This window comes from Xiphias gladius, chromosome 16, assembly GCF_016859285.1.
Source record: "Xiphias gladius isolate SHS-SW01 ecotype Sanya breed wild chromosome 16, ASM1685928v1, whole genome shotgun sequence".
Classification (NCBI taxonomy): Eukaryota; Metazoa; Chordata; class Actinopteri; order Istiophoriformes; family Xiphiidae; genus Xiphias; species Xiphias gladius.
Window position 1 is genome coordinate 11,718,209 of NC_053415.1, and position 6,000 is coordinate 11,724,208.

The window sequence follows — 6,000 nt, forward strand, 5'->3', positions numbered from 1 at the left end:
GAAACAGGGTTAAAATGCCCCCATCCATGGGGTCATTTGAGGGGTCATTGAATGGTTTGATGAGTATGAAAATGATGTGAATCATATGCTATAGCCTTCACAGTCACCAGATCTTAACCCATTGGACACTCATGGTAGATTTTGGACTGACATGTCAGACAGTGCTCTCCACCATGATCAGCAAAACACCAAATGAGGGAATATATTTTGTAAGACTGGTTTCCATCCCTCCGGTAGACTTCAGAGAGTCGTAGAGTCAATGCCAAGGAGCATTGAAGCTGTTTCTGGTGGCTCATGGTGACCCAACACCTTACTAAGACACTTCAGGTTGGTTTGTCCTTTATTTTGTCACCTGACGGTATATGGTTTTGTAGGTTGAATGACTTGCTGAACAGGAAGAAAATGTGTAGTGTCCCAATTTCTGTTAAAATTCCTGTCCTTTTGTTGTAGGGTCACTTTGAGTTTGGATAAAATATTCACGGGTCTTTTTACAAATTTGTCAAAATTTCTTGTAAGTAGGAATATAAAAGGCTTGGATGTTGGAGGCTGATAGCTGGAGTAGTAATAGCAATAGCAGCAGTAGGTTACTAAAGCAGTAGCAGCAGTGAGAGTATTAAATAGGGGTGTATCAATACAGTTAGGTCACAGTTCAGTATAAAACACTAATCAGGGTTTACAGTAAGATAGTGGCACACCTGATCAAAAGTGAGTAAAAGATGATCTGATCTCCAAAAGGCATAAAGTTAAAGACGAAACATTCTTTTCAACATTTTAAGCAAGGTTAGTGCATTATTTTTGTAAAAACAGTAAAAACAAAGGAAAGGAGCACCATACAAAAGTTTGGTCACCCCAAGACATTTGAGCTCTCAGTTAACTTTTAGCAAGGTCTCAGACCTTATTTAGCTTGTTAGGACTATGGCTTGTTGACATTATCGTTAGGAAAGGCCAAGAGATGCAAATTTCAAAGCTATATAAATAAATGTCCCAACAATCCGCAGCCATGGGCTTCTCTAAGCAGCTGCCTAGTACTCTGGAAATTAAAATACTTGATGCCCACAAAGCAGGAGAAGGCTATAAGAATATAGCCAAGCATTTTCAGGGAGCCGTTTCCTTAGTTCGTAATGTACTTAGGAAATGGCAGTTAACAGGAACGGTGGAGGTCCAGTTGAGCTCTGGAAGACCAAGGAAACTGGAAAGTCCTGAAGACTGATGAAGTTAAAACAGAACATTTTGGCCACAATGATAAAAAGGTATGTTTGGAGAAAAAGGGTGCAGAATTTCATGAAAACAGCGCCTCCAATTGTTTGGCACGGGGATGGATCGATCATGCTTTGGGCTAATGTTGGAGCCAGTGACACAGAAACATTTCACCGGTAGAGGGAAGAATGGATTCAGTTGAATACCAGCAAATTCTGGAGGCAAACATCACACGATGAAAAGAGGACGGCTTCAAAAAAAGGAAAATGATCGTCAACACACCTCAAAATCCACAATGGCCTACCTCGAGAGGCACAAGCTGAAGGTTTTGCCATGGCCCTCATAGTCTCCCGACCTAAGCATCATCGAAAATATGTGGATAGATCTAAAAAGAGCAGTGCATGCAAGACGGCCCAAGACACTTTTGACCAGGGGTACCCAGACTTTTTTCTGCCACTGTATCCTATACTGACATTATTTATGTTTGGGGTCAAGACTGCAGACAGGTCTAACTCCCTCCAATAAAAGAAATACAAATACACTACAGTCCTCATTTATTTGAGATCTGGGAGGGATACAATAGTACTGTGTAAAAATATACAACACCAATCACAGATATAGAGCATAAGAAAATTCATTGTATTTAACCATGTTTTAAAGCAAGGGTCTCTGAAATCGCAAAAAGATGTAATGCGTCATTTTCTGTAGGAGATGTCTGAAACATGTCAGTTCAAAATCAGGTTTATCATTTATCATTATGATATATATATATATATGTATATATATATGCTACCTGCTGAAATATTTGATATAACGGTCAGCTTTTAGTTCCATAATTCAGAAACCACCATTAAATAGTGTTGATATGCATAACCTAGCAAGTCGTACATGTAGTAGTAGTAGTGTTGTATAAGCAGTAGTATCAGCAGTCATATTAGTGGTAATAGAGGCAAAAGAGTCTTGAGAAAGGGTATGGCGTTGCAGCTGGGAGTGTAAGGCAGTGGAAATAACAGAATTTTAAAAAAATGCTTTCGTTGGCTTAAAACTTGACATAGTTTTATCTTATCAAAGAACAAGGAAGTGGTGCCACCACCCTGCCAGACTATATCTCATGAGCTCAGTTTTCACCCTGCGATTTCTGTCTGGAAACAACCACTTGAGATTTGAATCAGCCTGGTCAGATATGCACAGCACAAATCAACAAAAAAGAAGTTTCTGAAACTGCACGGCCTATTTCCCTCCTCATGTATTTAGACACCTACTTTGGTGGATAGGTGTTGAATACTACATCTTCACAACAACCATCGTTTTGTTTCATGTTAAAGGTCAGAAGCAGAGACAATGATGGCCCGGTGGGTTTGTCCAAGGATTCATGTTGTTAACTGAGTTAAGGAGCAAACTGTCAATTATCCTGAAGATTTACTCAGATCCTTAACTTAAGTACCAATACAATAATGTAAAAAAATACACTTTTACAAGAAAAATTTCTTCATTCAAAATCCAACCTAAATAAAAGTACACAAGTTGTATCAGGAAAATGTAGTATCAAAAGTAAAAGTATTTTCCATACGAAAAAGCCCCCTGTGACCTTTGCTGTTACACACAATTTAAGAATGTTTACTGTACAGTATATTGATTCATCAGTGTGTAAGTAGAATTTTACAGCTGGTCGCAGTGGGGCTAGTTTTAACTACACTGTATACACTTATGTAGTTTAGTCTAGTGGTACCCAACCTAGGGGTCAGGTCCTCTCCAAGTGTTCTCTGTGTTGGTTGGGAGTGGTTGTGAGACGATTAATAGCATAGGACAGAAGAAAAACAAAGTTCTGATTAAAAGATTAGTTCACATTTGTTTTAAAAGATTTTATTTTATTGCACTTTAATCAGATCTTTGCTTATTTTGTAAAATATTGGATCCTATAAATAGGAGAGGAAGAACAGAACAACTTCCTCACATCACCACCATCACAGTAGGAACACAGCATATCCTCCCTGTTAACGCCACCCACTATAGTCTCATAAATTCTATAATTAACAAATGAACTTTAAATCTTTTTCATTTCTTCACAGAATACGCCAAGTGTGGAATGCTTTGCTGGGACAGAAAAAGGCCTCAACAAAAAATTATTTTCAAACCTGTTGCTTGGAAAAGGAAGTATTCTATTCTGTTCCTATGCGTGTTCCACCTGATTCAGCAACGGTTTTAAATGCATATCACTGTGAACTGCATTAAACAGAGCAATAGTGTACAGAAGTATTTATGATTATGTCAGTGGTCAAAGTTGGTAATTTTGGCATCATCTCTCTACTCAAATATTCAGAAATGTATTAAGTGGATTCTGTGGATGTCAACTGTCCTTCTGCACTAACAGAACCTACTATTTGACCAGTAGTAGTAGAAGTCTAGTTATAGTAGTTGCAGTAGTCAGAGGTGGAATGTACACCGCAAATTTACTAAGATGCTGTATTTGATTTCAGTTTTGAGGTACTTGTACTTTACTTTAATATTTCCACTATTATGATATGGGATACTTCTACGCCACCACAATTCAGAGGGAGATTTGTGCCTTTTACTACATCATATTCATTTGACAGATTTGGTTGTTAGTTACTTTTCAGATTAAACTTTTACATAAAAATATATATTATCAGTTTATAAATTACAACCCTGTCATGTTTCAGATGTTTAATAGATTTTTGCAGCTCCACCAAAAAGACATTTCACTTTTAATTTCTAAAATAGTCTCATTTAAATAACTTTTTAAAGCTCAAAGAGATAAAACTCCCATATTTCACAAAATTCTTAAGGATTTGAGTCCAAATCTACGTAGCAGAACTGTGCTTTTTCGTCATTCCTACCCATTAATCATCTCACACCCACTCAGATTTATCCTGTGATCCCTTGGTTGGTAACCACTGCATTAAAGTAGTTGAAACTAGCTCCACCTCGAAAAGCTACAACTTTAAATTACTGTTTATGCATTGATGCTTCAGTATTAATAATGTAATTTATTATATTAACCATAAGACATCAAAACATCATGATGATTATACAGCACTTTTACTCATAATGAGGTATTTTTACATTGTGGTATTTGTACTTTTCTTCAGTAATGGTTCTGAATACTGCTTCTTAGTTGTCATATTAGTAGTAGTTTCTGTAGTTTGTTGAAAAAAAAAAAAAAAAGAAGCAGCATAGAAGTGCAGTGTTATTAGTTGCAGCATTTTTATTGTCATTGTTTGTACAAGGTCTATTCAGCTGAACTATAAGAATCCACTCATTATTGCTGCCATCACTGCCATTTCCAGAGTTGTGCGATGCCAAGTGGTGCAGCACATTGCTACGGATCACCTCTCTTTTATTGCGGATAACTAAGGTGATGTTATGTAGTTTTATTTTGCAGCTCAACTAGTTAAAGAAAGGGGAAGAGAGCTGACGATGGTTTATAATATTTTGCATAACTTTCATATGACTTTATTGTCAACTTAAAATCTTCTCTCATCTTATGGCCTCCCTACAGTAAATATTTTGAAATATTATTCCAATGTTGCCTACAATCCATTATGATTGTGATGGATAGTCAGTGCTGAGACTAAGAATAAGAAGCCTCTGACACCTCTGAAATTGTTTTCATATTAGACTTTTTTAATCTCCTCCGTGCAATGTTAACCAAATGACACTGATCAGCTGCCATTAAGTGGCTGAATGGTTCCCCCTGGTGTCTGCGTGCAGACACAGGCTTTAAACCTCCTTGGTAACAGTAAATCATGACATGTAGTGCCATTTCTCCAACCTCCTCTAAACCAAAGATATTATGAGAGTTATGAAGCAATTGTGGCACTGTGTAAACATTTGAAAGAGCTTGGAATTTGTAAGCACAGCAAACACTTAAAGTTCTTAAATTATACTCTTTCTCTCTCTCACTTTTTCTCGTATCCACCCACACACACTACCAATATAAATACTGAGAATGGCTCTTACCTTTTGCACATTTTCTTAAACTGTAGCATTTGTTCAAAACAAAATAACTAATTAGCATCCATGTAAAATACTTTTGGATCCATACTGAACGGAAATTAAGGAAATTTCTAATGAACTTTTACCAACCCAACTTGAAAATCTAAATTATAACACGTATTTGCCACTGCTTAGTAACCAAGGTACACTTTTCACTTGTTTTTTCCTTCCAGTTCCTAAGCTGGCTTCTCTAATACAAGTTGTCAGAGCTCTAATAGTTATCAGCACATTGGATTTCTCAGAAAAGTCATCTGAATACTTCTATTTAGAGATGGAGAGATTAAATGTTACTTGTTTAGTCCCAGGAAATGGAACTGGATGACGTTCAAATGTGACAGAAGTAATCCAACGGTCCCTCAGTGTGATGAAGCAGAAAACACTCTTCATCCTGAAATCCCATTAAACTGATTTCCCAGTATATAAGAATAATGAAATATAATCTGACTTGAATAGCACAAAAAGCACATGAGTAACATTAATGATGACTCACTTCCATGTAGGTTTCGGAGTCTAAGCTGTACCAGTGAGCCAGAATGTACAATACCAGAGCCCTGGCCCTGGAGCACGTGCAGCCATCATTAGTGTTATTACTCTTACCTGTATTTGGCCAGTCAAAATGTCCTGCATGAAAAAGGTCTACTAAAAAACACTATAATCTATATGTTTCACCATTACCTACAGACACTGCATGCTCTTAAATGTCATGCCAGCATTGCCCATGCAAGTTACAAGCTATTTTCATTTTCTTTCAGTATTATATTTACCATAAATTGATTTTGATCAAGT